Genomic DNA, 20,558 nt, shown 5'->3' with positions numbered 1-20,558 from the left:
TTGTGTTTTCATACTATCTGCCCTATATACCTCGAATACAGTTTGTGCTTGTTTGTATTTCTGTGTGCTTCTGTACCTTTGGCAGGAATTCATCTTTTGTATGAGATTTAAATGTAGACCCCTTTGTTGGTCTCATAGTATTTACAGTGCTGAACCATCCATTATGATTACATCAGTGGCAGGTTCTTTGTCATGGATGTCTGAGGCCTGCTGTTCTAGCAGGGGCAGCAGCACTGACTTAGTGCCCTGATGCATCTGCCCACCCTGTGCCAGTGATGGTTGGGAATTTTGGTTTTCATGTTGAAAGAATACATTCAAGTTATGTTGTCTTTTTGACGTGAGATGAATAGATTATGGTCTTCCATTATGGCTTGCAATGACTGTATGCACTTGGATTCTGTAGCAGGTGTCTTGTGACGGATCTGTAAAATTTTGTTCTCGTGTACTGGCTCATAGAATCTTCTTTGTGTCGTGAGTTGCTCAATAAAGTTTGTGAATTGTGCCTTTCTAAGGCTTTTCATAAGTCTGAAGGATTCACCAACTTTGCTGTTCATAATTTCATGACTGTCTAGCACAATCAGGTCCAATGAATCTTCCTCAAAATGTTGCCCATTTCTTTGATTACTTTTCTTAGATTATCTACCATTTCAAGAAACCTTACTTCAGGACCAGCCACTGCCCACCTTCTGAGAGCATCTGTATCTTCAAATTGCCCAATGGCTCCACCATCTTCCTGCACATGAGTATTATTCTGTTCATATGCTTAGTCTATAGCCACTGAGGAAAAAGGCCAAGTGGCTTTATGAACAGTGAAATTTCCCTTTGTAATTTCAACAAATGTGTTGTTCTGGAGTCTCCATGCCTCTCAAATGAACTGAAAGCCACCTGGCATAACAAACATGGTCAAGGTCAAAGAAGAAAGGAATGAATTCCTGCAGTACATCTTTGTACAAGTTGAAACTTAACTCCTGGTATGACTTGATGAAAATGAAAGGCAAAGTTCTAGCTGAAGCAAAAGATTCCAAAAGTAAAATTGTGGATGCCCTGACTCTTGTTTTCTGATCCCGCTTTCAAAACTTTGCTAACTTTCTTCTCCTTCCTGAATATATGCCATATAGGCGGCTTTGTGCAGCTGATATAAACTGCAGGATGTCACTTTGATGGACTAGACATGTCCTCTTCCCATATGAAGCAGGGGTAAATGAATCTACTGTTCCAGGAGTAGCTATTTCTGCTTCTGCAAAAGCATCAGTCCAACCACTGTTTTTCAAGAGATTACCAAGAACTTTGAGTGCTGCCATTTCTAAATGCACCCCTCCAAACATGATAACCATATCACCATACTACAAAGGTAATTCCCATTGGATTTCTTGGCAGTTGCAAGTAGTGGCTGATTAGCTGCTAAAACTGGGGCTTGGCCAGGGTTGAGAAACTGTGTAGTTGTTCTTGCAATACCCATGGCATGATTGATTATTGCAACTAAATTAAATGACTCTTGAAAAAGAGGTAACATTGATGACAATCATACTTCCAAGGATGCCAGTCACTTATGACAAACATGATGTGCTGCCCAAGATATTGAGACAACAATTTCACTCTTGCCCGACAAACAGACTTTCTCAAGCCACCCATAATAAAAATAGTGCAACTTGTTGGTTTCCTACACTTCCGCTGGATGAAGGGAGATGTACAGCCCCATCTTCTTTGGCTCAGCTCTCCTGCATTGGCACATCCTGTCCAGTTCAGGTGTGGCTTTTTAACTAAAATAGCATTTGGGAAACTGATGGCATAAGTTGTAAAGAAAAATATATTTTCGTATTTATTTTGAATCATGGATTTTTAAACATGTAATAATTGTGTAATCAGTTTCCCTTGATGAACCTTTTTTTAGTGGCAAAATACCCATCAATTCGGGTGACAATATTTGGTTCCTCACGGTAAACTGATTGTTTGATGTAAACAACCGTACTGCTGCTTATACGTTTCTCCAGAAGTTTGTTAAGACAGCAGTCAACAACAGAAGCAAAAGGGGAGAAGCTAGGTCCAGTCCAAGGAAGGCGGTTCTTCCACTCCTACCACCGTACCTGAAGACTTATTATATCGAGGGAGCGTATTCTCCCTCCTTGGCCCTCATATTTGTTCGTATGGACGCAAGGTCTTTTGTCATGAACGCCTAAGAAAACTATAGCCTGCAGACGGCTCTCGACTGGATCAGTCAACCGACTTACTTCTTAGCTGCATCGCTACCCACCATCGACACGGCGATCCTCCTTCTACTCCTTAGCAATTACTTAAAGGAACGGATGTGCTTGAGGTATGTCACCCTGAATAACAGATGCGGTATTTCAATGGTGATTTAAGACACATTTACTTAAGGCCTTTAGCGTTCTTAAGGTTCTATTTACTCTCAACCTGATAAAATAAATAACCCTTGGAAATATGTAATTTATATCTGAGGCAATTTGCTGAAGTTTTATTCATGTTTAAAAGTCCTGTATGAGTGACAGGTTATTTACAATTGGTTTTGGAATTAATCTTCCCTCATTAAGATTAAAGTTTTGACGGTTCTGATATAGGTTGTGCTAAAGGCAGTTATTGGTGTACTGTTTAGGTGACATTAGTTTCGGAGCGTCTTTACTTAACATATTTAATTTTAATATTGATTTTGCTGTTTCACTCGGGTCTTTAACAATAATATTTAGTGCTGTTTGCCTCTCTATTTACATTTGGAAAGTGGTTTCAAAGGTGCTTTTCAAAATTTCAGAATTCTAAGGGCGGGACTATTCAGTAATGGATTGGGGAGGCTCTGCATCACCTATTCAGTGATTAGGTTATCGCTGGCTAGGTTGCCTCTCTGAAAGCACACCTGTCCTTATCAACCAACATTTCGAGTATTAAAATTTCACATGATTGGTAATTGCACAGGAACATTAAATTAATAAATATTTTTAAATTATGATTGTTTTACTTATATTGTTCATTACTATAAAGTTTAGTCCACAAGTCTACCATTAGCTAGCATTGAACTACATGCCGAGTCTCACAGCTATACTGTAGTGTCAGCCAGTGTTACGTTGAGCTGATTATCCATTTCTGAAATGAGGATGAAAATGAGTTAAAAAGGGATTAATTCATTTCTAACTTTCAAAAATAAACTGATCAAGTTGAAGTTACCCAAAATCCATGTGTCGACTGACCTTTTACTTCCTATATAAACTTGAGTATAAATATAAGGCATTTTGTGACTATTTTGGATATGGTAACAGTCATCTTGGATGTTCCGAGACAACAAAATTATGTATCTCAGTACTTAGAGGCTTGCTTTCAATATTTCAACAGAAATTGAGAGTGATTGAGAAATTCCAGTTTGATTAAGCAATTAAATTTCAATATTCATATATCCAAATGAGGCCATTACAAAAACCTGATAGCCATCTTGGAAAGTGGCAAAATTCTGTGTGGCTGAAGGTTGTATATGAGAAAGAATAACTATTTTCCATATTTCATGCATGTATCACCATTTGCACTTTTTTCCCACTATTTTGGAATCGCCTATTCCACTACAAGGCTGCAGAGATATTTCAGCAGGTGAATTGACTTCACTGTATGCAGAAAAAAGTTTGATTTGGCAGGTGTGCTCATCAGAAATCAGTTTGTCAGCACTTGTTTGACCAAGATGTCCTAACCCTCAGTACTAGGAGAAATTGGTGAGATGATGACACTTTTTAAGTGGTACTAGGCAGCTCATGGGATAAATTAGTGGAATACCAAAAGCAAATGAAAAAGATTAGTGGGAGTATCTAGAAACCCAAGAACTACAAGATGTCCATGTGGCTGTTCAGGTGTTAAAGCAAAAGGCAACCAATGCTATAGTAATGGATGAAATGAAGGAAGTGACCACCACCGTGATTTGTGAGGATGTTGACATAGCCCATTTGGAAGATTATTTTAAGATGGTAGGATGAAGCTAGCAGATGGAGCTGAACAACCTGAGAAGCAGAGGAACAACACTGAAATTTTCCTTTTAATGAAGATTAGAAAGGCAAGGAGGAAGGGCTGTTCTAGGAGATACAGGTTGTTCAAGTTCAGTTGCATGTAGCAGTTTGGTAACTGAGTATAAAATGACTGATAGGAAACGCGTTTGTGCAGTCATTGATCGAAGTATCCATAAATATTAAGCTGCAAAGATTTATGTGGACACTCCAGACTGTGTATGAAAAATACATGCTATGTGCCTAGATAACCCCATTTATGACCTTATTCTTGGAAACATTCTGGGCATATAAGGCCTTGAAGAAATGCTTAGAGATATGGCTTGGATGGATGAGATAATTGTAGGGATAGACAAGCTAAAGGACAAGCAAGTGAGAAATGATGTGAGGATGGACTTAGAAATTACTGAAATGGCTGTGGCTGTGACCAGAGCTCAAACCAAGTGATAGAAGTGTAGCATCAAACCACTGGAAGTTACTTCTAGTACTGCACATGTAGGGGCAGAAAGAAGCTCAGCAGAAGGATCTCAGTCTAACCAGTCAATGGAGAAGTGCCAAAACTGATGCAGAATGGGGGACCAAGGATGAAGGGACTTTTAAATCAAAGGTTATTAATGGCATATCATAACATGAATTCCATGGCAAGGTGGCTGGGGAAGTGTGACAAATCTTAGTGCTGGAGATATGTTGTGCCCAAAGTGAGGAAGTTGGCCTGCAAGTACATCATTTGTGGTATATCTTGGACATAAGAAAAAAGACTGTCATCCCTGTAACCAGCAGTTTCCACTTCCCAGGTATGATTAAAGACATTAGCAAATTTTGCAGGACCTATGACATTTGCCAGAAGAATGCACCTAGGGGCCATGCCAGCAAAATAGAACCAAAGGAGAGCTATTAAGGGAGGAACCATTCAAGAGAGCAGTAGATCTGACTGGACCTATATCAGCAGTATTAGAGAAGCCAACAGGTACATCCTAACTCTGGTGGACTTTGCTACATGGTACCAAAAGGCAGTAAGACTCCCTGAAATAGAAACAAGCGTGTAGTGACAGGCACTACTAGAAGTTTTCATCAGGGCAGGATTGCTTAAGGAAATTCTCTGTTACTAAGGTTTCAGTTTACTGCTGAGATGATAAAAGAGGTGGGTCATCTTGTGAGTGTGAAGCACCTGTTTACAACTTCATAGAACATAAGATGTAATGAATTTGCGTGAAAGGATGAACTGTGTGCTGAAGTCTATGCTGAAGATGTGGCAGGATAGACCAAAGGATAGGGAGTCTATCTACCAGCAATCTTGTCTGTGTACTGAGAAGTACTGCAGTTGATTTTCACTGTTTGGACTACAACATGGAAGGACAGTGAGAGAGGACTAATAGATTTTCAAGGAATTTTTGACCAAAGACTGCAAGGGTGAAATGAACTGAGGAATCACCTGGAAGATCGCCTGAAGGAGTCTATATGGAACTCAAATGCATCACTGCCACAAGATGGCCAGAGACTGTCAGATCCTGACTGGCTATACAGTGAGAGGGGAAATGAGTGAAACAGTACCAGCTGCTGCTAAAGAAGAGGGATGTCTGAGCACAACTGCCATTGAGGAGGAAGCCAATGAGGACCAGGTAAATATGAATGAGTGTTGGTTGGAATTTTGATCATAGAAAGAAGAGAAATACCAAGATGCCATCGTTAGTGATGAACTAAGCAAGCAGCAGAAGAGCCACTATTACCATTACTGGAGGTATATCAAAACATGTTAACCAGCAATCCAGGAAAAAACCTTGATGGGATACTACTGCATTAAAGACAACAGAAAAGCCAGTCAGAGGAAAGATGTGTCCTTTGCAATATGCTACCAAGGGACCGATTTTGGAAGAAGCTGAGGAAATGCTCAAAATGAGAAAAGGTCCACTTTTGCATACAGTTTACCAGTAATGATGGTGAAGAAGGATGGATGGAACAGGTTCTGTGTAGATATCATCGACTGAACACCATAACCTGAGGCTATGATGATAAAACTTTGTAATGAAAAAGGTGCCACCAAAGTGTAATGAAACATGCAATATTGGTAGATCCAGATGGAAGTAGCATCAAAGATAATGGCAATGTTTACAACTTTGAATGGATGTTCCCAGATCAAGAGGATGCTGTCTGGATTAGTTACTCAGCAATGACTTTCAACAAGGGGGATAGGGAAAATACTAGCTGGAGCCAATAAACCTGACTAGTTTGTAGATAATGCGTTAACTCATACAGCATCAGTGAAAAACACATAGAGGTGATCAAGAACCCATTCCAGAGAGTGAAGGAATCAGAACAGACTATCGAACATAATTATCAAATTGGATACAGCAATGCAAAATTATTTGAATCCAAGGTCAGCTGTAATTGGATTGCCATGAACGAGGCAAAGCTGTTGAAATTCCAGGATACATCACTGCATAAGACCAAGATGCAACTGAGATCATTCTTAGGTTTGACAGGATACTAAAGGAAGTTTGTTGTTCATCCAGTGCCTTTGACTGACCTAAAGAAGGGATGACTAAACAAGGTGACATGGAGGAACCTCAACCTTTGGACATGCACAAATACTATGAGTACTAGACTTCAATAGGAATTTTCATAATGAGGACAGATGCACTGAATGAAGGACTGAGAGGAATACTGTTACAAGACTTTGCTGACGACATATCTACAATTGTATATGTAAGTAGAGAGCTCAAGGAGAACAAGCTCAACTACTGCACCATTGAAGAGAAATGTCTGGTGATAGTAACTGTAGTTAAGAGATTCCATCTGTACCTGTAAGGGGTAGATTTCATGATGCAGACAGACCATAGGCCACTGGGGTGTCCCTAACAATGCAAGATTAAAAGGCCAAGGATTATGAGATTGGCCACAGCTCTCCAGAGCGTTTGGAAAGGAGAGCATTCTGGCAGAGCCCAGCATTGGCGCAGATTACCTCATCAAGCTAAATTGAAAAAAGAATAATGAGATCATTTTTCTTTAGTGGGGGTGAGTTGTCAAAGTTTAATTTATAAGATTACTATTTTTTTTTTTCATAGTCCCTCCTATATATTGCAGTTTCGAGAATAGGCGAAATCTTTCATTTTCCGAGGTGCTCGAGAACCTTCATTTAATATATGTTAATTTTACAAAGATGCTTAGTTATGAAGAAATATATTATTGCAAGAAGTTAGTAAAATATTGTTATGTTTATCTTTAAGAGCCATTTTCTCAGATATTTCCACGCTGGACGAGTTGACGATGATTAAGATAATGTCTACTCTGTGTGTGTAATTCCTAAATTTTCCAAGCTAGTGATGACCGTATATTCCCGAGAGAGAGAGAGAGAGAGAGAGAGAGAGAGAGAGAGAGAGAGAGAGAGAGAGAGAGAGAGACCGACCACGTTTCATATTCCGAGTCGTCTTACGCAGATAGAAAGAATTCAGGGTTTTCACTTCATCAGAATTCGTTTTAGCGTTTTGATACAAGAAATAGGCTACGATCAACCTGGGTTGAATAGGGTGTGGAGTATTGTGAATAAATTTTAATTTTTCATTAAGTTGGTGTTTTAATCGTACTAAGTATAAAACTATTGGCTACTACCACAAACGAACTAGATATCACATACTGTGTGATACCTTCATATGGCACCTGTAGTTTCTGGTGCTTTTTGTTGGATGTTCCTTTCGTTAAACTTCCTTCCCTTAAATAATTCATATAAGTTCCACTGAGCGATCATCTGGTTATTTTCTTTTGAATGATCAATTCCATAGCCTTTGTGATTATGGAGATCGAGACAAAAATAATCTGCCCACAAACCTGCTAAGCAGTTCATGCCTGACTCTTTGTCTCTTCGCAACTTTATGAGGAATAGCCTAGATGTAAGTTTCTTAAAAACTTATTTCCTCTGTTGACATAAACAGTGAATTATGTATCCATTTATTATGGATTGCCGTGGGTGTTCATTGCTCCCTTAAAATGTATATACCATCAAACAGGAGGGCATCGAAGAAGTAATGCGCACTCATGGTGTAATAGACCACACTCTCACCCCAGAAATTCATGAGATTCTTCCGCTCACTCTGTGCTATTCGTCTATATGGAAGAGGAATATATATATATATATATATATATATATATATATATATATATATATATATATATATATATATATATATATATATATATATATATATATATATATATATATATATATATATATATATAATATATATATATATATATATATATATATATATATATATATATATATATATATATATATATATATATATATATATATATATATATATATATATATATATATATATATATATATATATATATATATATATAGTGTGTGTGTGTGTATATACATATATGTCATGGTATGACAATGTAAATTGGAACCAGTAATTCCATTTAAATTGTAATGTGAATGGACTTAGCAAAAAGTATATATATCTGTGTGAGCACGAGAGAGGTGTTGTTTTGAATCACAGATCTGGTCCTTCAAGTCGCACATGTCAGCAAAACATGTCAGCAGAACATGTCAGCAAGCGTCCATGTGTTGTTTGGAAAACAGTATGTCAGCATAAAGCCATGGCCTCTTTTGTTCTGAGCTGAGAGCAGTCACGTAGGCGGTAAGAGATCCTTGGGAACGAGGTCATTGTGTGTCCGTGTGTGTGTAACTGATAAGTCTTGTTGTGATGTAGTGTGGAAGTTTTGAGACAGATCAAAATGGGAAATCCTCCTGTGTAGACCCATTGTTACCTTGTTGTACAATATTCCAGAATATAGTCACACAGAATCCCATTATGGAGTTTGTCTAAATCCTACCAGAAGAACTTTACTATTTATAAGACGTAAACTCATGCACAACCATGGAGAAACATTTGAAGATGCAAATCCATTTCTCTGACTGTATTGACGACGGTCCACATAATCAGATATACTTGGATACTCGCAAGACTACCCAACATTAATGGTGGCAGCGGACCTACATTTTTGGAAAGGAAACTACGATAAGGCAAGATGCCTAAACAACTATAGACAGACGTCATCTTCATCACCTACATGGTCGACATCGGACGAACGGTTGTGTCATCAAACGTCTTGGAAGATAGAGGCAAACATACAACACCAGGACGGTCGGCGGCGACGCGCTTAGAGAGAGAGAGAGAGAGAGAGAGAGAGAGAGAGAGAGAGAGAGAGAGAGAGAGAGGGGGAAATCTCCACCAGACCTTGGTACCAATTCCTTCTCGATGCGTTTCAAGTGCAGCGGCATTCCACATCAACATTCGACAACACAAGAAAATTCAACATCCGCAGTAGGGTCCTTCCGATGACGTGTACCTAGACAGGCGGAAGTCGGACGGCAGAGGAACTTCGTCAACCTACTTACGAGAATCCAATATAAGCTAAGTACAGCCTTCTATCTATAACAGTTAGTAATCTCATCTTGCAGTTGTTCCTGACTCGGGCGGCAGGTTGCTGATATAAGGTGAGCGGTGCCGTAGATTAATACTCTTTCCTTGCAGAAGAAGCAGTTCCCGGTATCTCATTTTTTATTTTTGTGCTCTTTATTTTTTACTCTTGACACATGGTTAACTCTCTTCTTTTTCAGAAAGTGCATTTATTACTTATTGATAGTGGACTATATGATGCATTTTTCATAGGTGATGTTATTTTTTAGCGAATATATGAGTCTCTGTTGGGATTTACTTGCGTTCCTGGTATAGATATATGAGGTTACGTAGCGGCCGTGTTTATTCATATAGGTTTCAAGATCACTTAGAGAATAGGCGTGCGGCTAGGAGACTTAATAAGAAGATGAATCCCCCAAGCCCAGGTGGGAGTAGTCCCCCTAACCCAGCTCCCCCACAGAATCCTGTACTGACGGTAGTTAATGCTAGATCGGCAATTGTACCGTTTGCAGGTCGGGTTAATGGATTTTTGACACAGGGTGTCGAGTCTTGGATTTCGTCTGTAGACGTTCACCTGGCGGCAAAGTCCATTACCGATCAGTCTATACAATTGCAGGAGGCAAAGAGTTTTATAGACTATGCTAAAGGGGATGCGGCGCATACCTACGGGGAATATCTTTTAAAGAAACAAACACTTGGGATGCTTTCAAAACCAAGCTGCGTTCCATCTATGGGAGACAGGATGCATTGGATGAAGTCCTTGCTTTACGTAATGTAATAAAAGTAGCATTTATGACTAATCTCAGTGGGGTGGATAGGGCAGCTCTGATAGGAGATAGGCTCGAAGAATATAACGGGCAATTTGATGCTTCAAGTTGGGTCAATGGTAATGCGCATCTCAGTTCCAAATCTCTTTGTAGGTTTTTTATTTGACACTAATAACAGCGATGTTACCTGAACCTTTGATTAAGTGTTTTGATGAGAAACTAACATCAGATAGCACGGAATTGGATATATATAGTCAAATTCGGAAACACTTGTCCACGTGTACAGATCTCGATCCTTCTATAGTTCAGGCTTTTACTAAACAGGAAAACAAACCTCACACTTCTTCATCACCGCAACAGGTTAACTTGGTCACTAATAATTCATCAACAGTCGTTTGCTTTAATTGTAAACGTCCAGGGCACATGATAAATGAGTGTAGGACACGGTATTGTTCAGTTCATAACAGTTCATATCACGGGTATTATCAGTGTAACGCTTAGAAAAAGAGTCCAAACAGTAACACAAACACCCAAAGTGCTGGTAATGATACTAGGAAGAAACAATACCATGGGGGAAAGAACAAACAATTCAAGCAGAATAGTAATGTAGGGCAGAAACAAGCACAGACAAACCGTTCTTCAGGAAAATCAACTCCAAATCCAGCAGTTCAAAATAACCAGGGTCAGTGAATTTTCAGAATGCCAGCGGACAGGCAAACACCACGCAGCCAACTTAATGGGGAGGAGAGTGATGTTGGGTTATCATCACTTTTGAATCAAATAATAAATTTAATATTCTCCAAGATATGTGTGAGGACAGGAATTTTCAAGAAATTGAGGTAGATTTTTCCAAACATGCAGAGCGCGGTCCTGTAGATTTTTGCAAAATTCACGCTATTATTGGTTCAGAAGAAATCAGGCCAACTTTGCATGCAGTTAGTTTAGAACATAAACATCTCATCCTGTTTTTTGATTCGGGTACTCCACGTAACATAATGGATTTACGTACTCATCACCTGTTGTTTTCAAAATTTCCTATCGAACGCGCCAACATTCGTTTGTCAGGAATAGGTAATAATGAATTGGAAGTAGTGGGAACAACTCAAATACAATACAGGTTGGGGCAACGTACTTTCACGGACACCTTTATCGTTATTAGTAATATTAGTATGTACCCAGTAGTTATTATGGGTTATCCATCAATGTCATTATATAACGTAATCTTGACACCCACAAAACACGGAGTGTTTATAAAAGGAAAATTCTATCGGTCTTCACACACATTGAAAACTGTTTTGGATCAGAAGGAGACAGTCAGTGAGAAAGTAACATACATAGGGGAACCACTCGCCTGTCTCATAAGTGATGAAATTGTTAGAGCCACCCAACATAACTCTCAGGCACCCGCCATTGCTGTTTTACACAAATCGTTGAGCCAAACACACCATCATATCTGACGGTATGGGTTAGAAAAAAGATACCAGGTTCAGAGATTTTAATTCTTCCTGACACTTAAAAAATCAATGGGCTTTCAGTCACGCAAGCGTTGTACACAGTAAATTCTGATCATTGGGTCAACATTGAAGTTTTTAATAATTTAAATGCTGCTTTAACCATACATGAAAATCAGCATATTGTCAACATCGAAGCGTATAAACACTGAATTCTTACAGTTGCTGAAATTAATTCCACTGAATCAGCAATAGATGAACCTCTTTTAAAAATAATTAAAGGCAAAATTGAAGCAGACGTCTTAGATAGGGATATAAGTAAGAAATTTTTTGAGCTACTATCCAAATATAGTGATGTTTTTTCTACAAGTACTGGAGCTTTAGGCAAAACAGAAGTCATCGAACATCAAATTCGTTTAAAGGATAAGGACAAAGTCATTTATGTACCTTCATATCGTCTACCTGCCAAATTTCTGAATGAGATCAATGTAGAGGTAGATAAAATGTTAAAGGAGGGGGTTATTAAGAAATCTAACAGTCCTTATAATTTTCCCTTGATAGTCGTACCTAAAAAGGATAAAACCTGGAGGATTTGTGTTGACTTTCGCAAGCTCAACGACCAAACTATCCCTGATCGTTTCCCAGTACCATGTACAGATGATATTTTATCTTTATTAGGGCAAAATAAATTCTTTACTTCCTTGGACTTACTTAAAGGCTTTCACCAGATGCCCTTAGCTAAGGACAGTACACCGTACACTGCTTTTAGTACAGCTCTGGGTCACTACGAATTCCTTGCCATTTGGGCTACGTTGTGCCCCTATTACGTTCACTAGAATGATCAATATAGCGTTCGGAGACTTACTTGGGAACATTCTCCATGCTTATATGGACGATCTGGTAATCTTTTCTAATACTTTAGAAGACCATCTAAGTAAATTAGAAATAGTCCTTCAAAGTTTAAGGGGACATCATTTAAAGGTAAAAATTTCTAAATGTGATTTTTTAAAAATGAATTAGACTATTTGGGTTTCATGGTATCACGGCAAGGTCTTAAAGTAGTCCATGATAAAATCTCTGCTATTAGTAAATTTCCCGTTCCTACTAACGTTAAAGGTATACAGCAGTTTCTCGGGGTTTTGGGTTATTATCGTCGGTTTATCCGGGATTATTCAGTGATAGCAGCTCCTTTAAGTGATCTTATAAGGAAGGATGTAATTTTTAAATGGGAATCCCAACATCAAATCGCTTTTGATACCTTGAAAGAGAAAATGAGTTCTGCTCCTATTCTAAAGTTTCCCGATTTTACTAAAGAATTTATTATTGCAACCGACGCTTCAGACCAAGGGGTAGGGGGTGCGTTACTCCAGTGGCATGACAACAAGTTTTTTCCCATTGCCTTTTATTCTCGTAAACTAAAAACGTCAGAGAAGAAATATGCAGTAATAGATAAAGAATGTTTAGCGATAGCTAATTCGTTGGTACATTTTAAATATATAATTTTTGGGTACAGTGTTAAGGTTCTGACTGATCATAAGCCCCTTACTGATTTCTTTAAAGGTTTCAATCATAGCCCTAAAAGAACTCGGTGGCATATGATTATCCAGGACTTTGGAGCTAAAATTGGATACTTACCCGGTAAAGCAAACGTAATAGCCGATGCGTTATCACGTAATCCCGTACCAACTCAATCATTTCCATTCGATGGGCTAGAAGAAATTCCTACTTCTTTGCAGGCCATGAAAATTGCTATCGAAAATGGTCAATCCTTAGCCCAAACAATAGAGAATATTACAGATATAGGATGGAATGTAGATTCAGTACGACAAGAACAAATGAAAGATCAGAAATTAAGAGTAATAATAGACACATTAAATAGGCAGCCGGATGATAAGGAATATTTGAAATATACTAACCAATATTTCTTGGTTAAGGATAACATTCTATGCCGATCTGTGGCTAGGAAAACCAGGAGTTCAACACAGTTGACTAACGACCAGGTGGTTGTACCGGTTACTTTAATACCAACCGTTCTGAAATGGCTTCACAACCATCCTTTACATGGTCATCCTGGGTTCGAAATAACATCCCAAAAGGCCAAGTCTTTATTTTACTGGTCTACTATGTTAAAAGTTATTAGGAAATATATTAAAAACTGTGATATATGTTTCCGTCATAAGGGCCATACTAAGACTCCTGTAGGTCTCAGAACTTATCCTGTGCCTAGTAAACCTTTTGAAAGGGTACACCTTGATTTATTAACAGGTTTTTACGAGACAGGCCGGGGGAATAAAAACCTCTTAGTGATAATAGACGCTCTTGCACGGTATACTGAACTAATACCATTAAAAAGTAAAACAGCTATTGAGTGTGCTAGGAAGTTTTATGAGTGTTATATATACAGACACGGGATCCCAAATATGATAATCTCCGACTCAGGAGGAGAATTCAATAATCACTTCCTTAACTCATTGTGTGAGATTCTACAGATTAAGAAAATAAACACTATGATCTATCATCCTGAATCGAATGGTTTGGTCGAACGTGTTAATAGGAGGGTGTTAGACATACTGCGTGTAAACATAGGTGGTATGGACCCAAATTGGGATATTGCAATACCCACTGTGTCCAGTACCTTAAATAACAATTTTCATGCTTCAATCCATATGTCTCCCCATGAAGCTGTTTACGGGATACCTGCTAGGACACCTTTCCACATTCTCACACCTACAACTAATTTGTCAGATCCATTGAAGGATATAATAGATGTTAGCCGGAGTAGATTTCAGGCACTTTATCAAAACCTCTTACAAGCTCAAGTGTTAATGAAGAACGCACATGATAAAAAGGCTAAGGTCGCAAAACCTTACCAAGAAGGAGATACAGTTTATGTACAGGTTTATGTTAGGAAGGGGCTAAATTGGAAGTTATTGCCTAAATTTGAAGGTCCTTTCACAGTTATAGAAGTTTTAGTGGGTAACCGACTTAAAATTCGGAATCAGTCCGATACAACGGATGTCCGAACTGTTTCTATCTCTCATATGAAGGCTTAAGACAATGGTTTGTTATGAAAAAATTAATTGTTCTGAGATATATTTTTCTATTAAACTTTATATATCATTTGAGTGGTGCAATGTTTTTTTTAAATACATCATTTACAAAGGATTTTTTTATTGCAGGCTCCAATATGAAGCTTGTCAAATTATACCCTGCACTATTCCTATCAGTGTTTTTTGTGATTGGGAAGAGTTCTGAAATAACTTTACATCATTTTTCTATTGTGGAGGAAATGAATAATTTCTTTCTAACTGACAGTAATATAGTTTTAGAAGTCAACCCTTTAACGCCGAAGCCCTATTTACAAAAACGTCTCCCGTATGCCGGCGGCGTTTGGTGAGTTAGCGCCGAGGTGGAAAAAAAGTTTTTTTCAAAAAATCACAGCACGCTTAGTTTTTAAGATTAAGAGTTCATTTTTGGCTCATTTTTTTTTCATTGCCTGAAGTTTAGTATGCAACCATCAGAAATTAAAAATATCATTATCATATATAAATATTGGAATATATGACAGCGAAAAAAAATCGTATATAATTGTATACAAATCACGCTGTAAAACAAAACAGTTAAAGCTAATGACTTAATTTTTTTAGTTGTATTTTACACTAAATTGCGATGATTTTGGTATCTAACAAATTTTAAAACGATCAAAGCAACACAGAGAAAATATTATCACAAAATGATGCATGAATTAGTAACGCGCGGACGTAAAAATTTTTTTTTTTCAAAATTTCACCATAAATCTAAATATTGTGCTAGAGACTTCCCGTTTGTTGAAAAATGAAGCTAATTGATTGAATATTACTAGACTGTAAGTGATTTTAGCTTACAATTGCAGTTTTCGACCATTTCGGTCGAGTTAAAGTTGACCGAAAGTCGAATTTTTTCTATTTATCGTGATTTATATGAAAATATTTCAAAACTGATAAAAGCTACAACCATGAGTTAAATTTTTTTTGTTGTATTGTAAATGAAATTGCGCACATTTTCATATATAAAACGTTATGTATCGACAAATATAAAACGGTGCAAATATTACGACAACGAGACGAAAGAATTTCTGAGATGTTCGGCCGAGTTACCGCGCAGACGTAAGGAAAATGTTTTTTTTAAATTCACCATAAATCGAAATATTGTGCTAGAGACTTCCAATTTATTGCAAAATGAAGGTAAACGATTGAATATTACTAGAATGTAAGAGTTTTAGCTTACAATTGCGTTTTTTGACCATTTCGGTCGAGTTAAAGTTGACTGAAGGTTGAAATTTTGGCAGTTATCGTGATTTATGTGAAAATATTTCAAAACTGATAAAAGCTACAACCATCAGCTAATTTCTGTTGTATTCTACATGAAATTGCACACATTTTCATATATAAAAGTTTATGTAACGACTAATGTAAAACGATGCAAACATTACGACAACATGACAAAAGAATTTCTGAGATGTTCAGCCGAGTTACCGCGCGCAGACGTAAGGAAAAAATTTTTTTTTTTCAGAAATTCACCATAAATCGAAATATTGTGCTAGAGACTTCCAGTTTGTTGCAAAATGAAGGTACATGATTGAATAATACTAAAATGTAAGAGTTTTAGCTTATAATTGCGTTTTTTGATCATTTCGTTCGAGTTAAATTTGACCGAAGGTTGAAATTTTGGCAGTTATCGTGATTTATATGAAAATATTTCAAAACTGATAAAAGCTACAACCATGATTTATTTTCTGTTGTATTCTACATGAAATTGCGCACATTTCCAAATATAAAACTTTATGTAACGACTAATATAAAACAGTGCAAACATTACGACAACGTGACGAAAGAATTTCTGGCGCGGACGTAAGGAAAAAGTTTTTTCAAAAATTCACCATAAATCAAAATATTGTGCTAGAGACTTCCAATTGGTTGCAAAATGAAGGTAAATGATTGAATATTACTAAAATGTAAGAGTTTTAGCTTACAATTGCGTTTTTTTACCATTTCGGTCGAGTCAAAGTTGACCGAAGGTTGAAATTTTGGCAGTTATCATGATCTATATGAAAATATTTCAAAACTGATAAAAGCTATAACCATGAGTTATTTTTTGTTGTATTTTACATGAAATTGCGCACATTTTCATATATAAAACTTTATGTAACGGCTAATATAGAACAGTGCAAAAATTACGACAACATGACGAAAGAATTTCTGAAATTTTCGGCCGAGTTACCGCGCGGGCGTAAGAAAAAATTTTTTCAAAAATTCACCATAAATCGAAATATTGTGCTAGAGACTTCCAATTTGTTGCAAAATGAAGGTACATGATTGAATATTACTAGAATGTAAGAGTTTTAGCTTACAATTGCGTTTTTCGACCATTTCGGTCGAGTCAAATTTGACCGAAGGTTGAAATTTTTTGTAGTCGACGTTTGCTACATCCACTCGGCATTCAACAGACAATTTTAGTCGACGTTTGCTACGTCCAACAGGCGTTTAAGGGTCAATATGAACGCTATTTTTATTAGTGAAAATGATGTACTGGCTCTGAAATCGGAATTGACTCTTTTTGCTCAATCCCTTGAAGATTTGCATAAATCTTATTTATTTAACAATGATCCAACGTCGCCTAATCAAGTTAGTGACACGGTTAATATGCTTTTTTGGAATTAAGGAATAAAACATGCGAAGCTGAATTCTTAGCTCGTGATTTGCTTATGTGGTCAATGCCTCATGAAGCTACAGAAAGGCGTAACCCACTTGTTTTAGCGGCATTAAACTTGTTTGGTTCAGTAGCTGTTCTTGGTTTGGGAATTTCTAATCGGCTTAAACTTCGCGATCAAGGGGTTAAAATCGAAAATCTGGAACATCAACAAGAGGTATTAGCAGGAGAACTAAACAGGCAAATTCAAGCTTTGAACGGCGTAATTAGTAAAGTAAATGAACAATCACAACATTTCAATCAGGTTCATGACACTCAAGTACTGTTAGCAACTTTGATTTATTATCATACTAAAATTGATCATGTATCCTCGAGAGTTTCAAGCTTTATTGAAAAATCAAAGGACTATGTGGAGGCCATAACACTTGCTGCTAAAGGCGTTTTGTCTCCTCATTTGTTACCAATTAAAGATCTTGCTCAAATTATCAGTAATGTTCATGATAAAATGCGTTATGTTCCAGTAGTAGATTTTCATAAGATTGAATTTTATTACAGTTTGATCACAGTTAAAGTTGACCTTAATAAGATCGTAATCGACATTCCTTTTAACCCATCAGATGCGTGGAAAGCGTATAAGATTTCGCCTTTTCCTACGTATGTATCTAACGTCTCGACGCCTATTATTAATAACCTGTCAGCTCTAGTATTGGTTTCCGCCAATGAGGAAACTTTTACGGTAGTCAGAGATCAAGAACTGTTAAATGATTGCTATGATGTTATGGGTTTTAAGGTGTGCAGGATCGATTTGTTTGAATTCGGGAATATATCAAATATGTCCTTGGGTTCATGCGAATTGGACTTAGTACTTAACAGAACCTCTCCCCATACACGTGAACATTGTTTGGATGGTCTGGTCAGGTATAACGACAATCAGTTTCGTCACAGGCTCTTGAATGGCACGGCATTCGTCTTCTCTGCGGAAGCATACAGCGTCGTTTGCCCAGACGGAACTAGGGCATCAGGAAACATGTTCGTCGTCAATGATGGTTGCACTGCTACAACGTCGTCGCATATAATACGTGCGATGGTTACTATCATCCATGGGCGTAATTTCTTCATCAATACATCGTGGGGGAACACCAGGCTGCAAGGTCTGACAATTCCCTACAGTAGGCCCGTCGAAAACGCTATTGCAGCATTGGACCTGTTATCTCCTGTGAACCGTTCTATTGTTCGCCACGACTTTATTCTCCTCTACGTGTTAATTGCCATCGGTATGCTGCTAGGATCCGTGGGCGTAGCGAAATCCTGTGGTGCTCGTAGGTCCTTATTAGATATGAGTCATTTTGTGTATAGGGTTAAATAATGTGATAACTGGCCATTATTTTCATTAAAACCCGACTACACAGAGATAGACTGAAAAGGTTTTTGTTGCAGGGGTAATAAATGCAGGGTGAAGAAAAACAGTGGTGGTGATATTTACTATAAACTTATATAATGGCTACATTTATTTCTTTAATAAAAAATAATACATATGAGTCAATATATACATGTTGTAATTTATACATAGAGTGGCATATTGGTCAATCAAGATATGCACTGCAGTTAAAAATCTGGATATCCATACTGGTCAGTCTAACAGGATAACTATGAGTTATGTCTGTTTCATCTGGTTTATATAAGTATTCTGTTTTAAATAACCTCATCATATGATTATTATTATTGTTTTGTCTGGATGCATTTTTAGGCATTGATTTTTTAATCTTCATCTTTGCATATGTATTCATGAAACTCGTGCACATAACTATAAAACATATTTCTACATATAATTTCTATATATAATCTTCATTCACATTATCAGTATACTGAATGTTGAAAGTGTATTGTTTTTGCTTTGCTTTCTGAGTAGTTATAGTTACCTCATGAGTGAATGTTTTGGTGATTTCGTTCCTGTTGTGTTTTTACGTGGCTGAGCAAATGTCATGGTATGACATGATGTAAATTGGAACCGGTAGTTCCATTTAAATTGTAATGAATGGACTTAGCAGAAAGATATATGTGTTGTTTTTTTGAATCACAGATCTGGTCCTTCAAGTCGCACATGTCAGCAAAACATGTCAGCAGAACATGTCAGCAAGCGTCCATGTGTTGTTTGGAAAACAGTATGTCAGCATAAAGCCATGGCCTCTTTTCTTCTGAGCTGAGAGCAGTCACGTAGGCGGTAAGAGATCCTTGGGAACGAGGTCATTGTGTGTTCGTGTGTGTAACTGATAAGTCTTGTTGTGATGTAGTGTGGAAGTTTTGAGACAGATCAAAATGGAAATCCTCCTGTGTAGACCATTGTTACCTTGTACAATATTCAGAATATAGTCACACAGAATCCCATTATGGAGTTTGTCTAAATCCTACCAGAAGAACTTTACTATTTATAAGACGTAAACTCATGCACAACCATGGAGAAACATTTGAAGATGCAATTCCATTTCTCTGACTGTAGACAGTCCACATAATCAGATATAATTGGATACTCATAAGAGTACCATGCATATATATATATATATATATATATATATATATATATATATATATATATATATATATATATATATATATATATATATATATATACGAGGGTAAGGCAAAAAGTTCCAGGAAAAATTGTTGAAGCTTTGCAACAAGTTTATGGAGATTCTAGATCAGTTGTTTATGATTGGATAAAGCATTTAGGATGGTCAGGAGGACCTCAAAGACAACCCAAGAGAGGGAAGACCATCGATGCAAAAAATGAAAGAATTGTTTGGTGCAGAATCTAGTGGATGAAGATCGTCGGATTACTATCGATATGATAGCTAATGAAACTGGGATCTCCATGGTTCCGCATTTTCAATTTTAAATGAAAATCTTGGTTTGAGTAAACTTTCAGCACGTTGGGTCCCAAAGCGTTGCGCGAAGACCAACTGCATCAAAGAGCTGAACTTTCTCTTGCAGTTTTAACGAAGATTGAATCAAATGAATCAGAGTTTTTGACCGGATTATTACTGGAGATGAAACTTGGATCCATCAATATGACCCAGAAAGTAAATTCAATCAAAGCAATGGTTACCAAGAAGTTCAGCTGCACCAGTGAAGTTCAAAGTGGCATTCTGCCCAAGGTTATGTTTTGGGACTCCAAAGGAGTGATTTTGATTGATTTCATCACCGGGAACTCTACAAAGTGTTTTGCAAAACTGA

The sequence above is a fragment of the Macrobrachium rosenbergii genome, chromosome 56, assembly GCF_040412425.1.
Source record: "Macrobrachium rosenbergii isolate ZJJX-2024 chromosome 56, ASM4041242v1, whole genome shotgun sequence".
Lineage (NCBI taxonomy): Eukaryota > Metazoa > Arthropoda > Malacostraca > Decapoda > Palaemonidae > Macrobrachium > Macrobrachium rosenbergii.
This window is presented reverse-complemented; position numbering follows the sequence as displayed.